Source organism: Castor canadensis, chromosome 15 (assembly GCF_047511655.1).
Source record: "Castor canadensis chromosome 15, mCasCan1.hap1v2, whole genome shotgun sequence".
NCBI lineage: Eukaryota > Metazoa > Chordata > Mammalia > Rodentia > Castoridae > Castor > Castor canadensis.
Window position 1 is genome coordinate 101,654,276 of NC_133400.1, and position 11,368 is coordinate 101,665,643.

An 11,368-nucleotide genomic window follows, 5' to 3' on the forward strand; every position below is an offset into this window, starting at 1 on the left:
ACCCAACAGTATTCAGTAGGCATTGATTAGATGCCCAGCCTCCCACTCAGTTCTAATGACTGAAAAATAAAAGAAAAACATGGTCACCTCCCTCAGGTGCAGGGTGCAGGTGCAGGGTGCATTGTGATTTCATTATTGTGCAATGAGGGGGTGCACCTGCACAAACCTCCATGGACAGTCTGCTGCACACGGGGCCACACACCTGTGCACACACGCCACCACACTGCACCACACATCTGTGCACATGCCACTGCACACTGGACTACAAGTCTGTGCACACGCCACTGCACTGGGCCACACACCTGTGCACATACCACCATGTACTAGGTTACACATCTGTGCACACGCCACTGCAACTGTGTCACTCACCAGTACACACACCACTGCACACTGGACTACACATCTGTACAAACACCACTGCACTGGGCCACACATCTGTGCACACGCCACTGCACTGGGTCCTATCGAAACATACAAAGGCACAGTGAAAACACCAGGTGGTGGGAATTTTTCAGCTCTGTTTTAATCTTATGGGAACAACATCAACTGAAATGTCACAGTATGGCACCTGCTCAGTGCTGGAACACACTGTGAGCCCCACACTGAGATCTTTTCTCATTGGTGTCCCATCCACATGCACTGCCCTTGTCTGACTTGCGCCTGTCCCCAACCGGACTTGTGAGAGCAGGGCCAGTGAATAAGGCTGGAGAAGCCCGTGACCAGCCTAATTTGGTCGCCAGTTTCTCAATGCCTGTGTCATCCAAAGAAGGCATTTTACCAGCACCCACTGAGTGGGTGAGAGGAGAAAGTGGCAGGGTCCTCCCGATTTAGAAGCGTGGGGCTGGACGAGTCCTCTGGGGACCACTGACCTCTTACATCTACGTTCAGACACTGCTTGCCAAGTCCCAGTATAAATCATGCCTGAGGGAAACTATTTATTTCCAGTGCTCATTTATCTTTGCAAGAAGGGGCTCCTTTACCATGCCTCGGCACACCTAGGGACACCACCCAGGCTGAGTCCCTCAGAAGACTGTGCGATCGCTGAAGCAGGCCCATAAGAACACCCTGTCCCCATGGAAGGTTGCTGGGATCCAAATCACAGACACATCCCACCCTGGCAGCATGAGATCCGCCACGGGCACTGTTCATCCAGGCAGCGAGGCCTCTGTGCCTGAGTCCTGGCTCCTCCCAGGGGGCTCCAGCACAGTCCCCTCCCCACATCTGGCCAGCTCCCCTCTTTCTCCCTACACATGTCGGAACTGCCAGGCACTCTGGGGCCTTGGTGTCTTATCCAGCTTCTGGCCACTGTGCAGGTTTCCCAGGCCGGGCCCTTCTGCTCTCGTTCTGCAGTGTTAGGTATCACACCGATTGGGCTATGTATAGCAGCTCTGAAAGGCTGCCGCTGCTCAGTTCCCAGAAAAGTAGAACACGGAGACATTAAAGAGAGTTTTCAAGGAAAAAAAGTCTTCTCACTGACTCCTGAGCTACCCCCACCACCGCCATGGGTCTTCCAGAAATAGGCCTCCTAGCAACTCTGAGAAGTCAGTGCCCAGCTGAAAGTGAGAAAGCCACATGGCACTTTGTTGCCAGCCCCAAATGGTCAGGTCCAATTCTCCAAACCCAGAAAACCCCAATTTCTTCCCTTGAAAATGTCCTTCCTTCTGACTAAAACAGTCAGAGACCAGAGGTAGCTGGATACAAGTAAGCCTTCCTTTAGCACACAGGGTCAATGGTTCTGGATGCTCGGCCGAGGTCCTACAGGGGGGTCAGGGCTCAGGGCCTGACTGTGCTGAAGATTCCCACTCTTGCCATCAGCAGCTGTGTCTGGTGGCGAATGCCCAGGACAGGCAGAGGGACGAGCCGCTCCACCTACCATCGCAAGAGGCCTCAGGTGACCTTTAGGTACTTCTGCATCAGCAGTGTCAGCAGGAAGTGCCTTGGGCATGGACACCACCCTGGGTGCAGGTGTTCCGTGCGGCTGGGCGGGATGCAGCCATGGGCTGTGGCCAGTGGCTCTGGGGAAGACACATGGGCTCTGCAATGAGGCGTACCCGCTCTGCCAGTCCACGCAAAGGTTCTTGGCAGACAGAACGAATAAAGGTTGCTATGGCCCTAAAGACAGATAGGGTCTGGGCAGGGGTAGTGGGTGTTGAGGTCAGTTCAGATGAGCCAGAGAGCAAAAGCAGCAGTCCCAGACGGGCGAGCACAAGGCCTAGTTGATATGCTGTGGTCTCCGGGCGTGAGAGAGGGGATCAAAGTCTGTGGAGAGTATTAAAACGAGAGAAGGACATCAACTTGTCGACATCTAGTCCTAGTCGGGAATTTCCCAAACTTTCTTGGTTCTTCTGCTCACACACACACACACACACAGTTGCTATGTACAGCTGGTGTTCACCTTGACTTTCTACATACGTTTTCTTTTCCTTTGTGGTGCTGGGGATGGGAACCTGCAGTGCTCTGCCACTGAGCTGTGCTCTCAACCCTACTACATACTTTTCCATTGCCAAGGTCTGTCTGGGATCGTTTGCCTTCTGCCTGAAGACTTGCTTTAGCATCTCTTTCAGTGTAGGATAGGTGGTAGGAGGCATATCCTCTCAGTGAGCTTCCAGGTGTGAAGATGTGTGTGCATCTCTTTTTTTTTTGGCAATTGTGGGATTTGAACTAGGGCCTTGCACTTGCTAAGCAAGCACTCTGCCACTTGAGTCACACTCCCAGCCCTTTTTACTTTAGGTTATTTTTCAGGTAGGGGCTTGTATTTTCCCCTGGCTGGCCTTAGACCTCAATCCTCCTACCTCTGTATCCCATGTAGCTGGGATTACAGGTGCATTCCTGGATTGTTGATTGATACGTGGTCTCGTTAACTTTTTGACTGAGTTGACGTGGAACCTCCCAATCTCTGCCTCTTGAGTAGAAAGGATTACAGGTGTCAGCCACCACACCACTCCCCACTTAACCTTCATTTTTCAAGATTAATTTCACTGGGCACAGACCTCTAGCATGTTGGTATTTTCCTTCAGCAGTTTTGAAGAATGGTGACTTCTGCTTCCACTGCTTTTGTGAAAAATCCGTGTTCAGTCTTACGATGGCCTTTTTGAAGAAACACATCTGGTTTTTCTACACGCTTTTTACAGAATTCTCCCCCAGTTCCTATCCACTGTCACCCACAAACTCTATCTCCTCCCTTTCCCCAGTGTGTCGGGTGGGCTGCTCAGGGAATTCCCTCTGAGTCTCCATTTCCCCATCCTGCTCCGTACGTCCTCAGTTCCCCGAGGTCACATAGGTCTCACTTCACTGGACTCAGTGGTCCTGCTTCACCCTCTAATAGCCTGGTACCGGGGACAAAATCCATGGATGGAGTCACAATTCATCTTTGCTTGAAAGCCCTTGCCAAGTGCCTTACAGAAACTACAGAGTGACAATGTCATACGTAGATTAAGCGGCCACGTTTGGTTCTGAGATTCATTCGAAAGCACTGCCTACTGCCGGTCAGGGATGAGAAGGAAAGGAGGAGAAATCCAAGCCTCTCTGAAGAGATGGCAGAGGCCACTAGAGGGGGTACAATGGGTGTGTGTATGGCCCAGGGCAACCTTCCAGGTTGCAGCTATGGCCACAGATGGCCAAGTCCTTCCTCCTGTGTGTCCACGCTGCCCCTAACTCACAAGAGTTCAGTGACCCTCTGCTCACACCAGGCTTGGCCAACAGAAGGCAGTGGGAAGACTGTCTGGACACACATTATACAGAGCCCACAGCTTCTCCTGGGTATTTTCAAACACTCACGCTCCCTCCAAAAGCACAGTCACCACGCGTGAGGAAGCCCAGGCCCCCCGTGGAGGCCGAGGTAGTGCTCGGGCTCCCTGCCGACAGCCTGCAGCAGCTTCTAGGCACATTGGGGGACCAGCATTGATGCCCATCCATCTGCTCGTCAGCCCCTGCTGATGTCTGACTGTGACCACGTGAGGGACCCCAAGGGACGGAGGCTCAGTGGGGTCTACTCAACCACAGAGCTGTGAGGACGGCAGAATGGTGGTCACGTGAGTCCCTGGGCCAGGGTCGCTCGCTGCACAGCAGTACAAACAGCCTGGTTGCCCAATCTCACAGCAAGACGCCTCTGCCTTCGACCCACAAGGATAGTGTGCATTTTTAATTACTGGCCTCTTACATTGGATGGAAGGCAGTAATAACTTTTCATTTATTTCACAGGGCTGCTGTGAGAGTTGAATCTCTGCTCTAATAACCTCTCCTTGCTCTCGCAAGCTCTCAGAGCGGGGCCGTGTATGAGGTAGATTCCCCTCGGCGTGTTCTCTGCTGCTCGCTGCTTTCTGGTTCTCTTCCCACGCAGAGCCCATGCCATCCCCTTCTGGTCCTCCATCCTCTGCTCCTGGCCCACTCTTCCTTTTCCCTATGAGAAGGAAGACGTCAGGCCTGGCAGTCTGTGACTGCAAAAATAAAAGTTGAGTTTCCTTCAAACGCCTAAAAGTGGCTGGCATCAGGCGCCCTTGTTCACGTTGGAACGTCCACCTTGCTGCTTGATCATTCTTCCTGTGCCTCCTTTCGCCCTCAGCTTCCTCACCTCTGCAAAGACGCTGGATGATGTCATGACCTGGTGTTTCCAGGCATAAATTGCACACCCTGTGTTCAGATTCTAGATCTAGTTCATGGTCGTACAAAATGATGACTGTTCACACAACCCACGAGCTTCGTGGGAGTTTGAAATCTTACACACAAAAGTTGGGTTGTGTTCTATGCTGTCACATGGAAATGCCCTGGAGAAACTGCCACCAAGAGGGCGTGCAGGTGAGCAAGGCAGGGCCAGGGCTGAGCCCTGGTGCCCCCGGGCACACACTCCCTGGTGTTTCCTCTCTGCCAGCTTTCTCCAGGGCTCCTCCTACTCCACCCTATAAACCAGCCTTTTATATCCTGTGATCTGAAGCTTTGCCTCTGGTGTCTCACTGACCTGCAAGGGCCCCTGCCCAGCTGGCCAGTTCCCAGAGGAGGGAAGTGCTCACCTGCAAGGAATTTCAGATGCAAACAGCCCACCCAGAGCTCCTACCCAGCCACACCCAGGCCAGGTAAACAACAGGGAGAGTCCTAAGATTACCCAAAGGAGCCAATCCTAAACCTGGGTCCTTCTGGAAACCACAGGGAAGGCCCCCAGGTCCTGCTCTGTCTGCCTCCTGACAATCCCGTGTTTCCCTGGGGACCAGAACCACACAGCTGCTGTGACAGCGTGGTGAGCTGTGCTCCCTCTTCCTGGGATCTCTAGCAAGCAGTCTTTTCAATGGCAGTTGTTTCCTGCCTCTTGGCCTCACTGCATCTGAGTAAAGACAGAACCAAGGTGTGCTTACCTGTTATCTCCACACTCAGGAGGCTGAGGCGGGAGAATCGAGAGTTCAAGGTCAGCCAGAGGTACATGGTAAGAATCTGCCTTGGGGGAAAAAAACAAAACTATGTTACCAGAAAGTCAGCACAGCTATCTATTTTAATCCCTGTATCCCGAGAGAGAAAAATTCAGGCAAGACATGAAAGTGTAATAAAAGTTTACTGGGAAGGAATACATGGTCTTTTTTGGCAGTACTGGAGTTTGAACTCAGGTCCTCACACTTGCTAGGTTTGTCAGACAGGAACTCTACTGCTTGAGCCATTCAGCCAGCCCCATTCTGTGTTGGGTATTTTCAAGATAGGGATGGGCTCTTGTACTATTTCAAACTTTGATCCTCCTGATCGCTGCCTCCTAACTAGCTAGGATTGAAGGCGTGAGCCACCGGCACCCGGCAAGAAAGGAATACGTTTTCAATAGATTGAAAGTGGGTCATCTCTAAAGAGAGAATGAGAACAATTATTTTTACCCTGGCACAAGTTTTTATTGAAACGCAAGGGGCTTGGAGTGTCAAATCCCTTAGGGCCAGCCCACAGGCTGAAGTCCTCTTAAGGTCATGAGGTGCGGGAGGCCTACAGATTTACAGTGTGTAAATTACTGGATCCATCTGACCACTAGGCCATTATTAACAGGCCTGGGCTCTGTTTCATTTCAGAAACTGAAGTTGACCTACCTCAGGTGGGTGACTGAAAAACATCCCGTGACCTTGGTGGGCTAGTTTGATCTTAACGGAGGCTGGAATGTTTAGTCACAATGTTTTTCTCTCAGAGACCTTGAAGGATCAGGCATTTAGGTTTCTTTGTACATCTCCATCACTCATGGCTAAGTGCCACCTCACACTTTCACTGAATCACCCACAATGCATCAGGAACCTGATACTGCCCATAGCTTTGGCCCTATGCCCTGTGGCCTCTCATGGCGGCATCATGGCTGAATTTGTGCCCTTTCCCGCTGTTCCCTGACCACCCATGTCGGAGGTGCCACCAGCTTGCTCTTCCTGTGCTCCTCTTGGCACTTCCCACTGTGCTTGTAGTCTTTACAGCAGTACAACGGGGTCTGCTGAGCAGGAACTCAGCTGGCCAGATTTCAGGAGAACCGTCCTTTGCGGCCGTCCACCCCCATGCTGGTCCCCAGGGCTGAGCTTCATCACTACTGCTCCCACAGCAAGTCACACTCTTTTCCAGTCCTGTACAGAGTTTTGCATCCATGTTTTTTGTTTGTTTGTTTGGGGTTTGCTTCTTTGTTTGGCTTCACCCTCCCTCCTCTGCGCTGGCCTCTGGGTTTGCAGGGCTGGCCTTCCCTTTGAACTGCAGTCCTCACTGCCCTGTAACAGGCTCACGTCTCCTCACGGGTCCTACCTTGTGTGGCTCGGCCAGGCCAATAGCACCAGTACTCAGCACGGTAAAGCCGGGAGGCTCACAGCACGGTGACAGATGACTGCAGACCCAACTTTTTGGGGTGTTGTTGACTTGGCTCCTCTCCCAGAAACTCAGAGGGATTTCCTGAATGCAGACAACTTCTGCTCCACTTCAGGGGCCAAGGAACCCATGTTTCGAGGGCACCTCTGTGCGCACCTGGCTGATGTCACACTGCAGCTGAAGCCAGTCCCCCTCAGCCATTGGGGTTAAGGGCATGGGGCCACTGAAATTCCCAGATGTGGGAGCCTGCAGGTGCCAGCAAACCGTGTAGAAATATACAGGTAACATGCCATTAAAAGCTTGGCTTTCCAGATAAGTCAGCCAAAAAGAATGAGGAGGAGAATAAGGATTTAATTTGCTTAAATGATCAGATAATTCTCAGTATAAAGATGGTTTTCTGTTGTGCACCCTAGGTTTTTTTTGCAAGATCAAAACAGTAGGGCGGTTTTTGTTTTGTTTTCTTTCAGTACAGGGGTTTGAAGTCAGGACCTCTCCCTTGCTAGGAGACAGGATGGATACCCATGCTTCCTGAACTTGACTGGAAGTGACCAATGAGAGCACATACCGATTGTGGTCAGGGTGCAGTCGCCTCCTGGAGCCACTAGCTCTTCCTTCCCAGAGTTCCCCCACTGCAGGGTTGGGCAGATGTTCTGCTGTGGCTCCCTTGCAGCTGTAGCCACCGTACAGAAGGGACTTCAGGGTGCTGTGGCATGGCTGTCTGCTCTCCCCCTTCCTCTTGGCACTTCCCACTGTGTTGTGTCATCTCGAAAGCAGGGTCTGCCAGTGGGAACTCACCTGGGGGTCTCTTTATCCCCCCTGCACCACCATCTCACAGAAACTGGATGCTTGTGGGGATTCAGCCCAGACTGGAAAAGAAGGTGAACGTCAATCAGAAATTTTCTCTCTGAGGAAGGGAACCTGTAATTGGGGGGGGGGTTTACAAGGCTGGGTTCATGCATCACGCAGGGAGGGCAGTGAGGAGGTGGTTAGGAGGAGGAAGCACAACAGTCAGGGCTGAGCTCTGCTCCCCTCCTCCTCCTCCCTCCTCCCAGCTCCAGGAGAGCAGCTGAGCCTTTGGAAGCAACAAGACCTTAAATAGAGACAAATTTTCACACATACGCTCTGCAGATTTTCAGCAGAAGAAATAATAAAGTACTTGTTATAGCAAGTAGCCCTCCTTGTATTGTTTTCCAAAGCCTGCTGAATTTAACCCCTGGGCTGCTCGAGTGAGTTCCTGCTCAGTCATGTCATTTTGGGAAGTTTGGGGAAAACACTAGCTGGTAAAGCCAAGGGGTTTAAGGCTTCCAGCCTCAATCTAAACTTAAATGATTAAATCAGTTCTACAATACCAGCCTTTTCAGATCGAGTGGTTCTGCAACCGAACACTGCAGACGAGGGGTCTTAACAGAAATTCATTCTCACAGTCCTGGAGGCTGGAAGTCCAAGACCACGGTGTGGGCAACGCCGGTTCCTCCCAAGTTCCTCTCCTTGTCTTGTAGACAGTCTTCTTCCTGTGTCCTCTTGTGGTCATCTCTCTGCGTGTGTCTCTGTCCTAATCGCTTCTTATAAAGACCCCAGCCCTATTGGCTTGAACTCATGAATCTTCCTTCCTCAGCCCCCTCGGTGCTGAGGAGCTCAGCCAGGCCCCTATGGAAAAGAGTCTTTCTCACCAAGTACCTCATTTTCACTTGACCACCTCTTCAGAGGCCTTACCCCATATACAGCACCCATATTCTGAGATGGGGACAGGGCTTCAGTGTGTGAACAGAGTTCAGTCCAGAACCCCAGCCACATCTACTCTGCACACAAGAGCACTGTGGATACCTTTCCCTTTTCGCTTGGCCGCAGGCCTGGGTAAGAAGCCATGCTCACTTTCCTGTCCACGGTCTCCCCCGTTCATTCTGTGCATCCAAAAGTCTTAGTGTTTGTCTCCTGCACCATCATTACACGGTGTCCAGAAAGAGGTACGCAATTGTGTGCTCCTGGCTTCCAGGTGCATTCCAGCTCCTTGAACATAAATACGACACAAGGCGGAAACAGAGCCCACAAACCAGGACCAGGCTTGGACAGGTCGCTGCCTGAGTCTGAGTCTGGCCTCGGCCTTGGGTGACTGGAGCTCCAACTCTGAGTTGATTTCTCCGTCCATAAAGTTTTTGTTCCTACAAGATCTTTGGGGTGACCAAATGAGAATCCTTCCACAGCACTAGGTAAGTTCTCTCTTCTCTTGCCTGTTGGCATCTCAGATAGAATTTATCCGAGAGTCTTCAAAGTCGGTGCCTGCCGCCACCTCCAAAACTATTGAGCCAACTTGTACTATTACCCAAGCAGTGACTTCAAGGCCCATCCCAGAGCCTTGCTGGGTGGCAGACTAACCCACAATACTGTGGTGCAAATAGCAGGTCCTGCCTCTCATAGGTGCTGTGGGTAGGGAAAGCAGGTAGGGCCAGGGCTGTCTCATCTCTGGACCTTGGCTCAGAAGACCCCATGATGGGACTCGAAACTTCTGTAGCATCTCTCCTTACTTAAGACTCTTCTGCTGGATCTCTGCCCACCTGGTACCTGGACCGGATGGACCAGAGCTCTGCTGGGGGAGGGGGGAACTGTTGACTGGTTACCTGGACAGGGAAACTCCCCCTGCACACATACCAGGACTCTGTAGCATCTGACCTCAGAGCTCCCAGCCGACGCTGCCTGCATGGTCTCATGCTCCATTCTGGAGGTAGAAACAGCCACAGGCTTGTCCAAATTCTAGAGTGGGCTGTAGCTCCACCTTTCCACGGGGGTATAGAGGAATTCAAATACACCATCACCAGGACATTGCGGAATGGGAGGGGGAAACACGGAGCAGAGCACCATGAGGGCAGAGCCACTGCCCCCTTCATTTGGAGAGATCGGGAAAAATACTCAGATGTGAGCGAGTTTTGCCTCCTGGACTGGGAACTGAATATATTATTTTATTTCTTCCCAAAGTAGCTAAGATCCCTCACCATTCTGCCTCAGTTTCCCCATCTGTAAAATGAAGAGGTTGAGATGGGTGGTCTTTTTAAGTCTATTTTGACTTTAAAAGCCTAAGATCCCATCAAACCTGCCCCATGATTGCTAGATGAAAACCTTTCTTAGTCCTTTTTCTTTTTGCTGGGACTGGGGTTTGAACTCAGGGTTGCAGGCTTGCAAAGCAGGTGCTCTACTGCTTGAGCCACACCTCCAGTCCATTTTGCTCTGGTTATTTTGGAGAGGGGGTATTTTTGAACTATTTTTCCAGGCTGGCCTTGAACTGTGATCCTCCTGATCCAGCCTCCCACGTAGCTAGGATTACAGGCATAAGTCACCAGGCCACCCACCGGCTTCTAGTTCATTCTTGATGACCACCTAAACTGGAGATCCCACCACCACCTGTCCCTTCTCAGCCCGAGGCTCCCTCAATGCATGATTCCCAGGGTCTCCTCCTACCACACCCATCCTTCTATCATCCCACCTCACCCTTTCTCAATTCCAGCAGTCTGGGCCTCCACCTTGTTCCTTCTCAGTCTTTCTGGGGCTCTGCTCTCTCTCTATCTGCCATGTCCAGGTTTGCCATGGTCACCCTCCTGAAAGTGTCTGGACAAAAAAAGATCTTAATAGAAGCTTCAAAAACATGATTCTAAGTTAGAAGTGGTAGATACACCTGTAATCTCAGCACTGGGGAGTCCAAGGCAGGAAAATCATGAATTTGAGGCCAGCCTGGGCTGCACAGTGAGGTTCAGGGGAGCCTGTGCAATTTATGGAGCTCCTGTCTCAAAATAAAGATTTTAAAGAGAGGTAGGAATGTTGCTCAGTGGTACAGTGCTTACCCGTACGTGTGAGGCCCTGGGTTCAATCTTCAGCACCACAAAAGAAAAGGAGAGAGAAGGAAAGAAAAAGAAAAAGAAAGAAAGAAAAGAACAGGGGAGGGAGGGATGGAAGAAGGAGGGAAGGAAGGAAGGAAAGAAGGAAGGAAGGAGCATCATGATGCAAACAGAATGATGGCAGTCACAAAGGGATGCTTTTTGTATGATTTCATTTGTACAAAATGCCAAGAATACGCCAGGCTACAGAGACAGAAGTAGATCAGTAGCTGACAGCATTGGGGAAAATGGGGAGTTGCTGCTACAGGGCGTGGTGTTTCTTTGGGAGATGGTAAATATGTTCTAAACTGGGTCTTGGTGATGTTGCATAACTCTATAAATATCCTAAAAGCCACTGAATTATATACTTTAAAAATTTTGTGAAGCACTGTTTGTGCTGAAGCCCCCAACCAACCTTCCTAAGGCAGGTGAGGGGCAGCAGGTGTGGTGATCAGCAGGTGTCAGCCCCACAGAGTCAGAGCTCTGTCCCCTCCCCTGCCCTCGCCTGGTGGCCACTCCTGGTGCTAAGTGCCAGGTACCATGCCTGACAGAAATGGAGGGCAGTTAGCACAAGTGTTAAAGAGCTCCCGGGAAGACTCATTTCCTATCACAGGTGGGCTATTTTATTACGTGATCTGAGTGTTTATTTCACGAGTTTATGTCACCCTGTCAAACACAAGATTCCAAAGTGCCAATCTGGTGTGCTTGTT

General features: G+C 51.1%; 1 long non-coding RNA gene across 2 annotated transcripts in view; it reads right to left on the reverse strand.

The window, feature by feature from the left end:
• Positions 1-521: 521 nt before the first annotated feature.
• The window catches only part of LOC141417577 (uncharacterized), a 15,496-nt gene continuing 4,649 nt past the window's right edge, over positions 522-11,368 (reverse strand). Inside the window, exons 3-5 of one of the 2 annotated variants that reach the window (XR_012442239.1) lie at positions 7,361-7,661; positions 5,346-5,421; positions 522-4,399 (exon numbers count right to left, since the gene is read on the reverse strand). This is a non-coding gene — a long non-coding RNA (uncharacterized lncRNA). Of the gene's footprint in view, positions 4,400-5,345; positions 5,422-5,549; positions 7,662-11,368 lie in introns of those variants that run through there. The other variant, XR_012442238.1, reaches the window with a different exon arrangement.